This window comes from Chiloscyllium punctatum, chromosome 44 (assembly GCF_047496795.1).
Source record: "Chiloscyllium punctatum isolate Juve2018m chromosome 44, sChiPun1.3, whole genome shotgun sequence".
NCBI lineage: Eukaryota > Metazoa > Chordata > Chondrichthyes > Orectolobiformes > Hemiscylliidae > Chiloscyllium > Chiloscyllium punctatum.
This window is the reverse complement of record NC_092782.1, coordinates 7,727,922-7,743,840: the sequence shown is the minus strand read 5'-3', so window position 1 is coordinate 7,743,840 and position 15,919 is coordinate 7,727,922. Positions and strand designations below refer to the sequence as shown.

General features: G+C 42.3%; 1 protein-coding gene across 4 annotated transcripts in view; it reads right to left on the bottom strand.

Moving 5' to 3' along the window:
- LOC140466695 (non-muscle caldesmon-like) overlaps positions 1-15,919 on the bottom strand; it is a 212,816-nt gene that overhangs the window by 112,540 nt on the left and 84,357 nt on the right. The window lies entirely within an intron of this gene.

The window sequence follows — 15,919 nt, the reverse complement described above, 5'->3', positions numbered from 1 at the left end:
AGCACAGGCAGATTATACAAGGATATCCAGACCATAGGGTGTTCAGACAGAGCGAGGAATACAAGGTTGCAGCTGCACAGGAGGTGAGCAAAAGCCAGACCAACATTAGATTTGAAATTACAGGGGCCCATTCAGCAGTCTAATAACAGCCAGGAAGAAGCTGTTCTTGAACCTGTTGGTATGTGTGTTTAAGTTTCTGTATCTTCTGCCTGGAGATGATTAGAAGAGAGTATTACTGGGTTGAGAGGGGTCTTTGATAATGTTGGCTGCCTCACAGAAGGAGTGTAAGAGCAGTCCATGGATCAGAGGTTGGCATTCCTGATGGTTTGGGCTGTGCACACATCCTTCTACAGTTTCTTAAGATCTTGGACAGAGCAGTTGCCACACCGAGCCATTGTACAGGCAGACAGAATGTATTCTATGGTGCATGTATGAAAGGTGGTGAGGGTCCTTATGGACATGTCAAACTTCTTAGCCTCCTGAGGAAGAAGAGGCATTGCTGTGCCTTCTTGACCATCACACCTACATGGGAGGACCAAGATAGGTCGTTGGTGATCGTCACTCCCAGGAACTTAACGCTCTCGACTCCCTCTACCTCAGCTCCATTGATTTAGATGGGGACGCGTCCTCTTCATTTCTTCCTGAAGTCAATGATCAGTTCTTTAATTTTACTGACATTGAGAGAGAGAGATTGCTATCTTTGCACTACAACACCAAGCAGTATGTATCCTTTCTGTATTCTGACCTGTCGTTGTTTGATATCTGGCCTACAAGGGCGGTGTCATCAGCGAACTTGCAGATGGCAATTGTATGACATTTGTCCACACAGTTGAGAGTGTACAGTGAGTACAGTAGGGGCCTGAATATACATCCTTGCAGGGCTACAGCTGATGTTACTGTGTAGTATATGCTCAAACTGTAGCTGCCTGGGATGCTACAGTTGTTTGGAAAGATGTTCCGGGAAATATTAGCTAGTAGTGGTAACACTCACTGGAAGGTGAAGCTATCAGTTATAACGATTTGTTGCATCCAAGCACATTCCTGACCGAGGAGGGCAGCCCAAAAGTACTTCACATTTTCAAATGCCCTGACCCCTTTTTTTGTTTTGATCAAGTCCACTCTGTCACAAACATTGTTGACTAGACAAATGAGTTTTGAGAAGGTCTGTAGCTCAGGTTGAGGTTTTCAATGTAGGTTTACTCGCTGAGCTGGAAGGTTTATTTCCAGATGTCTCGTCACCCTGCTAGGTAACATCTTCAGTGGGCCTCAGGCAAAGCACTGCTGATAATCTCTGCTTTCTATTTATATGTTTAGGTTTCTTTGGGTTGGTGACATCATTTCCTGGTCTTTTTCTCAGGGGGTGGTAAATCGGATCCAAGTCAATGTGTTTGTTGATAGAGTTCTGGTTGGGATGCCATGCTTCTAGGAATTCTCATGTGTCTTTTTGATTGGCTTGTCCTAGGATGGATGTGTTGTCCCAGTTGAAGTGGTGTGCTTCCTCATCTGTACGTAAGGATCCTAGTGAGAGAGGGTCATGTCTTTTTATGGCTAGTCAGTGTTCATGCATCCTGGTGGCTAGAGGTGGCTAGTTTTCTGCCTGTTTGTCCAACAAAGTGTTTGTTACAGTCCTTGCATGGTATTTTGTAAATCACTTTAGCTACGCTTGCTGTCTGTATAGGGTCAGACAATAGGACAATAAGAATAGACAAAATTATGGCTCTCAGAAATTATAAGTTCATTAGTTAGCATTTCAGACACCACAGCATATCTGGAATTTAGGCTTGAGGTCCAACGTCAGCATTTTGGGCCATAAAATTAGCATCATAAATCATGGTGCATTAAGTGCAGCCTGCATGTAAGACACTTCACCTTCTCAGCCCCAAAAACCATGTTATTGCATATATTCCTTTCCGGCTACAAAGTGCCATAGTTGCATTAGTTTCCAGTCTCAATACTTCTTCCTAATAATTGATGTTTTATTTATGAGTATGAATAGACAATTTAGGGGCAGGAATAGACCATTTGGCCCCTTCAGCCTGATCCACCCTTCAACAGTTGACTTGATTATGTCTTCCATTGCACCTCTGCTTACCTCCAATAATCTCTGATTCCTTTGTTGGTTAAGAATCTATCAAGCTCTGCCTTAAAAATATTCAATGACCCTGCCTCCACCACTGTCTGAACAAAAGACTTCCAAAAACATTCAATCTTCAGAGAAAAATAATCCTTCTCATCTCCACCTTAAAGGGAATACTCCTTACTTGTAAACTGCATTCCCTGGTTTTCATCCCTCCTAGAACACCCTTTTAATATCCACAAGTCATCCCAGGATCTTGTACGTCTCAATAAGATTGTCATTTCAATGGAAGAAACACAGGATTGCCTGACCTGCTGTGCTTTTCCAGCAACACACTTTTTGACTCTAAACTCCAATGGATGCAGGCTTGACCTGTTTGACATTTCCTCCTTAGAAAACAACCTCATCTCAAATCTCAAACATTTATATCTTCTCTTATGGGGATCAAGTAGGTGTGTTGCCAAAGTGTACTGGATTCAAGGCATGCCCATTGTTTGTAGAAAGTGAGGACTGCAGATGCTGGAGACCAGAGTGTGGTGCTGGAAAAGCACGGCAGGTCAGACAGCATCCGAGGAGTAGGACAATCGACGTTTGCAGGCAAAAGCCCTTCATCAGGAATGATGAAGCTTTTCGGCTTCATCAATGATTTCAGCTTTTGCCCGAAACGTCGATGCTCCTGCTCCTCGGATGCTGCCTGACCTGCACCACATGCCCATTGTTTGTGTCAGACATCAATGACATTTCAAAATGGTGACCACCCACACTGCCATTTTATTCTTCTACTTGGCGTATTAGACAACTCCCATTTTTGGAAGTATTTTTGAGGCCTGTGAAGTCCATCAATATCTACAGGAACTGGAAGATAATGTGCTAGCGGTGTGATCGGCTCTGAACCAAAATTCTTATTTTGTCCTCCTGTCGCTTGAAGCTCTATGCTGAGAACACTTCAGCATAAACTGTAGCAAGTCACAACAAGAGAAAAAAGGCCATTACACAGTCCGACATCAGGAGGAGATGAAGAACTGCACATATTGCACTGCAACATGATAAACTGATTTTGCAGAAAACGTTTTACCATATAAAATAGGTGAAAAATTAGAAACTTGAATTTAATCCCACGAGCATACAACTGAACGATTTTATTTGGAAATGTAGAATAATTTGTGGAATCTCCAAATACTCCACAGATGTGCAAAATGGCAACGTGCCAATAAGGATTATGAGTATCACATGAAGAAAATAAATCTTGATCTGGTTTCCATAAAATATTAGTAGAGTACATTTTCCGGTACCAGTGCCAGAGCAGTGGGACCTGGGAGCATTGAGTGTGGTTCTTAGTGACATTGTACTCATCTGATTTCACAGGATTTCCTGATTTCTGTTTCATTAACAATTCCTAACAAATTTCCAGTGCCAGTTGAGGCTACTTAAGCAGTGTGTGCTGCCAGTGGGATTAAGGAATAATACATAGCTGGAATTCTTAAAATCGATAATTTAATTTAAAGGGGCTGTTGCTACACATTGAATCTTCAGCCCTTGTACAACTTCTTGGTAATTGTTGCAAACAAAATACTGCAGGGATTGTTTCTTTTTGTCACCATACAACATTCATCAAAAATAGTTCCTGTATCTATCGAATAATAGTCAAATCTTTTGGCTACTTTACAAGGTTAATTTACAGGGTCGACTATTGAATGGATGCTAAATTTGAGGGGTTGGAATTCATGCTTGTCAAAATTCATACCATATCACTAGCAGAAGCCCAATTGATCTCTAAATGAATAAAGGATAAAAGAATGAATCATGATAATTCTGAAAACCTGGAGCGGCGCACAACAGCCAGCGGATTGGGAGACCAGGAGCGGACTGGAAGAACCGGCAGACTGGAAATTGGAGCAGGATGTGGCGGCTGGCACACTGACTCATTGACGTTGATCTGTTATCTGTGAAGAACTAGGGTTGATCTTTGCATGAGATATATGGAAAGTTCCAGGTTATTTGTCAACAAAGTAGAGGCTCAACTTTTACATGAGATCAACTATTACTCGAGTATATACAGTAAATGTCCAATATGGTTGATCAGAGGTGGGTATCAGAGGAGAAGGTGGAAAGATCCATACTGAGGAAAATTAGGCTGCTGGCATCAGGCAGGGCTAGATTGCAAGATACCACTGATATGCCCATGTATTTAATGCATTACTCAGGATGCTTTTGGTGATCACTCGGACTTCATTATATCTGTGCCATGGAGCCATTTGTGGTAATGTCAGTGTCATGAGAACAAGGATGAGAACTTTGAATCCAGATGCTGCTTGAACTGAAGTCAATTTACATCAGCACACACAGGCATCAAAGAGACTTAGTGTAAGCTAAGTCAGGGACAGAGTTTTGGATCACTGCAACTTTACAAAGGATAGAATAAGCTGACCAGCCAGGACAACACTGGAATCTTCAAAATTCAGTGGTAACAAAGATATTGATTATGTTTCAGCAGTGAATAGACAGAGGCAGAGTGGTATCAGTGTTATAGAGGGGGAAGTCAGCACGTCTTATTGTTGCCATTGGAAGCTCAGCATGTGGCCAGAAATGGCATTCAGCTTGCAAATAATCTGGTTCAACCTTAGGACAGGGATGGAGTCAGTGGTTAGGAAAGGGAGTTTAGAGCAAGGACCAAATAAATTCAACGAGGTAAAAACAATGACTGCAGATGCTGGAAACCAGATTCTGGATTAGTGGTGCTGGAAGAGCACAGCAGTTCAGGCAGCATCCAAGGAGCTTCGAAATCGACGTTTCGGGCAAAAGCCCTTCATCAGGAATAAAGGCAGTGAGCCTGAAGCGTGGAGAGATAAGCTAGAGGAGGGTGGGGGTGAGGAGAAAGTAGCATAGAGTACAATGGGTGAGTGGGGGAGGGGATGAAGGTGATAGGTCAGGGAGGAGAGGGTGGAGTGGATAGGTGGAAAAGGAGATAGGCAGGTAGGACAAGTCCGGACAAGTCATAGGGACAGTGCTGAGCTGGAAGTTTAGAACTAGGGTGAGGTGGGGGAAGGGGAAATGAGGAAACTGTTGAAGTCCATATTGATGCCCTGGGGTTGAAGTGTTCCGAGGCGGAAGATGAGGCGTTCTTCCTCCAGGTGTCTGGTGGTGAGGGAACGGCGGTGAAGGAGGCCCAGGACCTCCATGTCCTCGGCAGAGTGGGAGGGGGAGTTGAAATGTTGGGCCACAGGGCGGTGTGGTTGATTGGTGCGGGTGTCCCGGAGATGTTCCCTAAAGCGCTCTGCTAGGAGGCGCCCAGTCTCCCCAATGTAGAGGAGACCGCATCGGGAGCAAAGGATACAATAAATGATATTAGTGGATGTGCAAGTAAAACTTTGTTGGATGTGGAAGGCTCCTTTATGGCCTTGGATAGAGGTGAGGGAGGAGGTGTGGGAGCAGGTTTTACAGCCTTTCCAAAATTTAACTAGAGGTTTCCATTCATCCAGACACGCAGAATGATGACGTAGAACAAGAAGAGAAATTAAGCATGGTGGTGGTGAAGCAGAGATAAGTGTCCTCAGCGTACACGCTGTTGTGAATCATGAAATTAAATATCCATATGTTTTTAAGAATGTAAATCTCATTTTGGCAATTGGTGAGAAGCCAGTTTTTCAAAACATCCTAAAATCAAAATTTGTCCCTGGTTAAATAATAAGCACCCGTTCTGCTTTGGATTTTCTGAGTCAGAGTGTTACTCATTGTCATAACTGAATCTTATATTATTCACATGGAATGCCAGAAAAGAAAAGCTTTGCGAGTTGGAGATAATCAATTTTACTATTCTCCCTGAGGTGTTCTATGTTGCTATGAAACTAAGTGACACAGGGAAAATCCCTTCTGCTTTGGGTTTATTTCTGATTTTTCACAGAAGGATTTTTGGCATCACTGGATCATGTAGCAGGGAACAAGACAATCAGGAGTCAAGAGTGTTTTCTGATTTGGGACTATTAAGAAATAAAGCAAGCAGTGAGCCCATGATAAAGCAGGGGAGCCCATAATCATAAGTTTTTGAAGGGAATGTGAAGAGTTCACCTAGCTGTATGCTAGAAATCTCATCATCCAGATAATGACGTGAACACATAGGATAATTAAAGTGAATTACTGAGAGCTGTGACACACCTTGGGTTGAGCCCTGGAGAAGCTAAGGATCTTGTAAAATCACGTTAAGTGTTGGAAAACTCTCTGGTGGAAATGAAAGTAGAATGACAAGGGTATTGTTGAGACTAAAATAAAGCAAAGAATGGTGAATGCTGGAAACCTGAAACAAAAACAGAAATTGCCAGGGTAATGCAGCAGGTCTGGCAGCATCCATGCAGAGAAATCTAGTTAACATTTTGGGTCCAGTGACCTTTCATCAGAAGTTTTTGGCTTAAAAGTATAAGTGTTATGAAATATAATACCAAGATGCTAAGTCTTGGACAGTTACAAAAAAGTTTAAAACATGAAATATTGTGCATCATTTCTTCAGTTAATAACTGGGAGTTCAAATTTATTTTTTGAAGTTATTGATCTTCTCCAAGACCAAAATGAAAAAAAAAACTCATTTTTTGAATGATGTCGTTCATGGTATAGCATGTGGATGTGAAGTAAGAGGGGGTCAAAGTTTGAAACTTGGGGTCACCAGAGTTAATGGTTCAGATACAGGAGGACAGGACAGTGATATTCTAGCCATGATTGAATGGTTTGTGATAATGGAACCAGGTGCAAACAGTCCAACCCAGCTGGATGGTCATGGAGATGTAGTGGCTCTTTGAAAAGCTGCCACAGTCACCCAGCCTATTTACAATTTGACATGTGCTTTTACAGTTCTGTATCAGGGCTGTGAATATAGTTAGAGTATCTACAACACAGAGATGCAGGAAATGAGAAAATGGATTTTGGATGTGATGTTTGGAGAGGGAAGGGAGTTTAGAGGTCAGGTGGTAGTTCGTAAAGAGAGAGGGTGTTGTTTGAGGGCAGTGCAGGGATGAGGGAGCTAATGATTGCAAATTCGAAGGATTTAGAAACAGTACCCACGAACAGAAAACGCTTAACTAGGTCAGTGGACATGGAGGTCATGAATGAAACAAAAACAGAAGTTGCTGGAAAAGCTCAGCAGGTTGGGCAGCACCTGTGAAGAAAAATCAGAGTGAACATTTCAGGTCCAATGACCCTTCTTCAGGAAGAGAAAGGAGAAGAAGGAAAATAAATCAGGCAGGTGTAGCTCCAAGCAAATTTGGCTTGAACCATGGAAAGAGAGGAAAGAAGCAGAGGCAGCTGCACAGATGATGTGGAACTTCGTGACAAAGCTCATGAGCTCCTTGCATTTGGTTCTTGATTGACTACTATTGTTAGAAAGCCCAGTGGTAATTTAAAACAAGCCAGACACGCAAGGTCCCAGCTATTTAAGTACTGCTTCAATGGCAAAGGTTCACTGGAGGCCAGATTCAAGGAGAGCACAATCCTGTCATCACCTTCTTAATTAACGGAAACCCTCAAATGTAGTCTTCCCTCATATACACTATAGTCCAAAATAAGTAGCTCTGCTTGTAGACTACATTTCTTAAGAAAACGGGGATAAGAGAAATCCAACTCCAATGCATTGAGCTTGCCTGCGATGCTTCCTTTCACCCATGTTTTCATTCTCCAAGTTTCAGGAAGTGGGGAGGAGGGGGGTGGTTGTGGGAGCAGTGGGACGTGTTGGGGGGACATCCAGGCTGGAATCCCAGTATCAAAACTGTGACAGTGCCAACAACCAAAGACAGAAATTCGACAGCCACAATGCTGAATCCAAAATGAGCACTAATGCATCGCATGTAAAACTAAAGAAAAATTCCATGTTGAACATTTTCAAAACATGGTGCATCCTCTTTGAAAAGCTGACTTCCTGTCAAGTCCAGAATGTGCCTGCTTCCCATTACTCATTTCCTGTCAGTGAACTCAGTGCACAGCTAAACCATGGTTCAAATCTCAGGAAATTGATTATGTGCCAATGTACATCCATGACATATATTTACATCTTACCATCAGACTTTCAACCTTTTTTTTCACTCAGAACCTACTGAAGTGGCCATACAGAACAATTTAATCATTACAACTATTTTTCTTAATGTAATTTAAAACAACCCCATTGCTTATTTTAGTTGAATATGCTTTCCAGGTCACTGTTGAACACAACACATGCTGAATAGTTGGAAAATTCTGCAGAGATCTTGCACAATTGATGATGAATAAATGGAAGTAATTCAGATACACTTTGTGTTCATCTGGCTATTGTGAAAGAACTTGCAATAAAGTAGCATTGTTCATGACCGCTGGAAATCCCAAAGTACCTCTCAACTGCTGAAGGAAAGCCATTGCTGCACTGTAGGGAATGACAATGGCTAAGTTTTGAAAAGCAGTGTCCAACAAATAGCACTGATTGTCAATCTCAGTTGGAAAGATGACACATTTGCTGTTCAAAAAACTGAGTTAAAGCGTGACTCCATTGAAGTAAATATTGCTTTTCTGAGGTAATGTTTATAGACAGACTGCTAACAATCAAGCCAGATATTCCAATACAGGGTCAGGAATTCAACACCAAGATCATTTCCGACCAAGTGTCTTGTTGATCTCGTGACTTTCGACCGTGAAGACCCTGAGTGGGTCAAAGATGAGAGCAGTGGCACATGCTGCCAAGAGGCAGGAACTAGTCCTGGAAGACAACCGGAAAAGACGGATGGGAGGTGGCGTATGACTGGGTTTGCCATCGCCTTGCAGATTGGAATAGGTGGAAAACAGAGGGCCAGCTACCTCACAGTCCAAACCATTGTCCTTCTAGCCCATAGGGCAGCTCTCGCATTAAAGAGAGACAAATTGATGGTGGTTTAATCTGGGGGTCACCACTCCTCAGGCGAGGTTTAGAAAGAGCGTCCTTCATGGTAACCTCAGCTGGTGCAGAAATTGAATCCACACTGTTGGCATCACTCTCAATCGCAAACCAGCTGTCTAGCCAACCGAACTAACAGACCCGCTGTCCAAACAAGTTCTTAGATGTTTACTCTCCAGGTACTTAATTCTTGTGCCATCATCTCAGCTTTGGTTTGACTTTCCTTTTTATGTAAAGACTTTTCATCAGCAGGAGCAACATATAATGGCCCACCATTGTAATCTTGCCAGCTATGAACTAATGAATCCCAGGCTGAAAGATTCCCTCTTCAGCCCATTAACCCATTCTTTAATGAGCTGAGCAACATGATTATTTGAGACAGGTAGTTCATTAGCTACAGCCCTTGCTAATGAAACTTGCTGCATCATGGAGTTGTCAAAGACTGACTGCTACCCATGGCCAAAGTACAGGTGATTGGACTTTGTAGATCGACAGCGGTCTCATGGAGGAAACTGCACTAACAGTTTTAGAGAAATTTCCTGGGCTACCTTGACAAATTACAAGTTTTAAGGGTTGCCTGGACTTTACTGCTGTCACTAAATAACAATGACGGGGGCGTTCATGAGCAAGAATTCTCCATTCAAAATAGTTCCTTAAATTTTCCAAAACTACAAAACATAAAATGCTTGTCAATTCCGAGAGGAACTCTTCATGATTGTCAATGTGGTGATCAGCTAGTTTCTTTGACAAAGCATTTTTGAAATCACCATTTTGATGCCAGTTTTGTGAAAATGTATTGTGTTAAAATGTAATCTTAACTGGCAGTAATTTCCAAACGACTTAGGGGAGGTGATGGCCTAGTGGTATTATCACTGGGCTGTTAATTCAGAAATGCAGGTAGTGTTCTGAGGACCCTGGTTCTAATCCCACCATTCTTGCCCGGTCTGGCCTACAGCAATTTGTTGAAGCTTAAATGGCCAGTGGGATACTTTCAGTTATAAACATTAACCTATTAGCTACAGCCAATGAGTTAACTTCCTATTTTCACCCCAGTGAATAAGGTTCAACCACCATTCTCTTTTTGAAACAACCAATGTTGGAATTACAGGAGATCTTATGGCACAGTGGGTGGGTTTTCTGCCTTTAAGGTAGTACCCGCAAACTCTACTCCAGCGCTGTCTGACCCAGGAAATGTCGCTCATAAGGTGGTCAAACAGGTCAAGTGCCAACCTGAAACAAACTTCAATGTAGTTTCATGGAAGGTGGTAAGAACAGGAGAGATTCCTGGCAGGCCATGTCATGAAACAAAATCTGCAACTACAGCCCACAGGCCCAGGCTAAATTACTCTTGTCAAAGCACACATTGCAACAGCAACATGGTTTTTTTTAACCAGAGGATGGCTCAGTTGGTTAGACGGCCAATGTGGATCAGCACAAGGTTTGATACCTGTCCAACTGTCCTCAATTTGGGACCAGCTTCTTTCCCTGACCATGGTGGAGGACTGTGGCTCGAATCTGCCATAGGGCAAAGAACTCAAGAAGAAGGTGCCCACAGGAATTGAGGTCAAATTGATGAATAAATAATGTGTTCTCATGCTGATTATCCACACATACATGTAGAAACTCCAAACACAATTCATAACCATATAGTCCGGCATGATTTAAGTGAATCTTTGTTCCACACTCAGTTTGCTTGAAACCTTTCATGTCTATTCAGTACCACTTTGCTCTTAAAGCAGTCATTCTGCCAATTGAAGGTCCTGGCAGTGCTGTAATGGGCTAATGCAGATCAGGGGCACTTCCTTGGGAGTATAAAATTTGTTGGCTTACTGTTGCTGCTCCAAGAGCATTAGTTCCATGTGTGGCAGAAATAAAGCATTCATTCAATACAAAAATTTGTGCTGACAGCTTGGTAGGATATCTAGTTTACAGTCTGATATCCCCAAGAAACCTGCAGCATTCCCATTAGATTGGAAAGTGCCAAGGTTAGCATTTTCTAACCATGCACTGCATTCAAACAGACTTTCTATAACCTTGAACATTGCAGGAGTTGAAAAAGAGCCATGTTAGGAGTGGGAGAATTAGTATCTAAAGAATTTCCTATCATAAACATTATGTGCAGTTAAAAATACTCTCTCTGGAGATTATGACAAACACAAATATGAACTTACTATTTATATCAAGCTTTGCAACGATCCCAATGAATTTTCTAACAAAGGACCTGTGTGAATCAGGCTTTTTTTTGAAAAAAGATTCCAGGACAAAAACGGAAAATGAGATTGGATCGTATTACTGACTACTAGACGTTACTTATTTAATGAGGCAGCTACCATTGAGAAATCAGAGTTTTGACTCAAACGTGTAGCTGTTAACCCCTTCGCTGCAAAATCCACCACAGGCTTCATTATTAATTTAAAAGCTGGTCTTCACATTACTCATGGAAGATTTGTGTGGATCAATCAGCAGTGGAGGAAGAGGGGGTAGTATAGGAGAGGGGTTAGCAGCAGAGAGCTGGCAACGGGATACTGAGAAGAGAGCACAGGGAAAAGTAGCTAGCAAAGGCTTTTTAAGGTAATTTAACTCAGGATTCCCTTTAACCTGAGCTTAACAACAATAGCTCTATTGGTCAGAGATGCGTAAAGCATTGCTTCTCAGTGTTCAGATAACAGTACGTTGTTTCCAATTCAATTAAATTAAAATTACATCTCAGGTAGCATTTACAGCACAGAAACCAGTCAGTCATTCAGCCCAATGCTCCTCTTGGACTACAGTTTGCCTGTTATTATCAAACTAGACTTGGCGAAGGCAGCCCTTCCCTTCATTCTCCACACATTACTGAAAATGAGCATCCTTGTGGCGATCCATGAGAAACATTAGGTGGAAAACAAGGCAAAGTCCCTCTGTCACATTGGCATGATTGTCCCTATTTGGGAAAATTTATGGGCTAACCATGGTGGGATCACCAAGACATGGAGGCCTGGGGTGTTAGACATTCAGGCACAAATTTCAAGAGAACTGACTCCCTAAATATCTCCTTTTTTTTTGCAAAACAGTTTCTAGTTATCGTAATGGCATATAAATTTCATTTGGGATGAGGTGCCAAAGAGTAAGCCAGTCTGCCTTCTCAGGCATACAGTACATAAAATATCTCAATGCAAGATATTATTGAACGAACAATCAGACAGTTTCCTCACTCCATCAACATCACTAAAAGCAGATGGACTAATCCACCAGTTGCTGTGAGTAGAATCTTCCTATACATCCACTTGATCACATATTGGCCAATAGAACTTCCTCATATCTTCAAGAGGTGTTGAGATGTTTCAAATATAGCTTTCAGCATCAGTACGTTGTATAACCTTTGTAATCCTACACTACTGTGAAAAGGCCAATGAAAGTCATCTTTAGTAAGGACTGTCTTCTGTAAAATTTATTGCACATTTTCCACAATTTAAAAAAAACTGAAATACTGTACTCTGCACCTTTTGCGTTAGGTTTGAAAATGTACAATGTTATTTCCACTTGTTTCTGTTTTTAGTTAATGTCTAAAATTAGTGCCAAGGGAAATGTCAAAAGGATAATGATGTAATAGGACAATTCTCTAATCCCATGGGAATGGACATGTCAGGGCGAGGCCTGGCAATCTTGTAGCCTTATCTCCAGCCTTTTCTCTGGGTGTACTCTGCTAGGAGAGGCTGATCTCAGAATTAACCTTCTATTCTGTGCCAATTACTGCTGAATAAGGGAAACTTCACCAAACTAAGTTATAAATAGGGTTCGATGAATCATAGGAAACAGATGTAAGCCTTCATGACTGAGTGTTGAAAAAGAGATACATACATATCACCATATAAAAATAAATGAGAAAGGGACAATTAATCCAAGACAAACCAAATTGTTACAGTTTCTTCAACAGCTATTGAATGTATGATAAACGTCTGGTTCCCGTTCGCTCTCAAGCAGACAGCTTCTTCCCCACCTGCTGGCTCGGCGTGGTTTTCTTTTCATTGTGCAGCCCTCCCAACAAGATCATAAACCATTCAACATTGCAATGTCAAAAATCATAAAGCACTCCATTTGGCACAGATTAACCTGAAAATATCTCCATTTTCTCAAACAGATTCTTCACAGCCATCACCTTCTCATTTCGACTCTTCACTGCTCGAAAGTGGGTTCCCCACTTCTTTTATCATCACTTAAACAGGAATGTTTCATGCATCAAAACATACCATGATCTTTATTTGTATTAATTTCCCTTTTGTAGTTCAAAGGCTGGATTTTCAGATTCCACAGAGGTACAGCAGTGGTGGACAGAGCATGAAGATTATAAGATAGGCAGGGTGACAATTTCCCTACCTCATGACCAATGTTGGGCACGTTAACAGATGTGGGTGCTGGGGTAGATAGGATAGCCTGTCCCCAGAGAGAAGGCAGTCAATTAGACTCAGAGAACCTCATTTAGGATAAGAAATGGAAACGGCTGGGATTTTCCAATCGGCGCCCAGGTTCACACTGTGATATGGACAGGTGTGCATTCCTGCAGACAGGCACCCAGTGGCAAGCCAGGCTGCCAGTTTCCCTCCAGGCCTAGTCATCTGCTCATCCAAGTGGGGGAGCAACCAAAGGCCACCCAGTTGAAGGATTACCCCTTAAGGTCCCTTCTATGTTGGGTTCAACGGTGAATAAATAAAGTTCAGCTTAAGGTCACTCATTGGTGTAAGAAGCTTAAGGAACTGAATGGACCACTCCTGTTCTAGAATATTTTTTATCAACCTGACCAGACACGTTATGATACACATCTGGGGCAGTTGGGACCTGAACATAGACCTTCTGACCCAGAGGTAGGAACACTGAGTCACTACAGCCCTTCCACTCCTGTTCCAGGTGTACTTCTCATCAATCTGTGCAGAGATATCATTACACATCTCTGGACAGGCAGGAATCGAACCTAGGCCTTCTTATTTAGAGATAAGGACACTGCCACCATGCCACAAAGCCCTATTCTTGCCCCCGTTTATTTTCCCAGTGATGTTCAGTGATGTTATGACACTCCTCTGGAGCAAGTGAGACTTGAACCTTGGGTCTCCTGCCTCAGCGGTAGAGACACTACCACTCTACCATAGAAGCCCTCCACTTAAATGTATCTGAGATAAGTGCTTGGCATTCATGCTGAAGTGCCTGGTTTTGGGGTCCGATTGACCTTTACTGGTTTTTGAATCCCTCAACAACATGTCACATGAATAAATCACTGACAAAGAGCTGAGATGAGAGGGGAACTTAAAAATTATTTAGTTCTTGTTGAACATCTGGCCATAAGGTTCATTTGTTTTCATCTACAAGTTGTTTCTAATGTGTTGAAGGGACTAAGGTGACTCTAGCCAAAATCATGCAACTTTAACCAGTTAAGAATTATCAGACCAGCCATGGTCACATTGAATGATGGAGCTGACTGGAAGTGAATGACCTAATTCTGCTCCTTTGTCCCATGGTTTCAGGTACAAATGTCTTTAGGTTTTGTTATCAATAGATCCTTGGAATCCCATGTAAAATTGATTGTTTTTTGCCAACAACAGTCATACAACTTTCACATTCTTAAATTATGCTTCACTCTTGCCATACATTAACAAACACACTAATTATATAAAATTAATGAGCTTAAGAAGCTATCTTGCTTCATTGCATCAAAATCCAACCCTCATTATGCTGGATTCAACAGTCCATGCAATGCGGTAGGAATACTACAGCAACTGAAAGTGAAGACCGCAGATGCTGGAGACCAGAGTTGAGAGTATGGTGCTGGAAAAGCACAGCGGGTCAGGCAGCATCCAAGAAAGAGGAGAATCAACATTTTGGGCTTAAGCCCTTCATCAGGATTGGAAGGAAGGCGGGGAGCGGAGAGGGGCGCTGAGAGATACATAGAAGGGGTAGGGGTGGAGGGGAAGGTACCTGGGAAGGTACGTGTGTGTGTGTGTGTGTGTGGGGGGGGGGAGCGGGATGGTGATAGGTGATAGGTCAGAGGGGAGGATGGAGTAGATAGGTGGGAAGGAAGATGGAGAGGTAGGACAGTTCAAGAGGGCAGTGTCGAACTGGAGGGCTGAATCTGGGATAAGGTGGAGGGACGAGGGTAGATAAGGAAACTGATGAACTCCACATTGATACCATGAGGTTCCCAAGGCAGAAGATGAGGCATTCCTCCTCCAGGCGTTGGGTGGCTTGGATTTGGTAGTGAAGGAGGTGGCCCAGGACTTGCGTCTCCTTGGCAGAGTGGGAGAGGGAATTGAAGTGGTCGGCCACAGGGCAGTGGGGTTTTTGCATTGCAAGAGGTACACAGGTCCTGCAACTCTTTTGGTTCAGATAGCAATTAAAGATTCCCAACCAAAACTTGAAAAGCAGAGTGTTTCACGTGTGCTAGCAAACACTTTTCTCTCAAACAACCCAAATGAAAGTAGCCAGAGGTATTGGTCATTCATTTCAGTTGTTGTGGGATTCTTGACACTTGACAACAGATATTGTATTTTAAAAGCTTAATGTATTGAATATGGAACGCTGATGAGACATTTGATAGAAAGCATGATAGCAATGTTATAAAGTCAGAACCGGGGTCTATTTTGAATCACACAAGATTCTCGATATCCAATGAATTAAAAACTGCGGATTAACACATTTCTCAGTCACTTTATTAAAAGTACTTCAAGATAAATCCATTATTTATGCAACATATTAAAGTAATACAGATTTAAAACTGCACAAAGTTAAATGATGGTTTTTACAAACTTGTGAGGTGAAGGAGGTGTTACAGTCTGATGACAGCGCTGGCTGAAGTCAGAATGTGCACCAGAGGCGGTACACCTTCACCAAGGTGTGGACACTGAAATGGGGACCACACAGGCTTATCTTTATACCCAACATTTCTGCTGGGTGCCCCCACAACTATTGTACTGGTAAACGTATCCTGTATACAG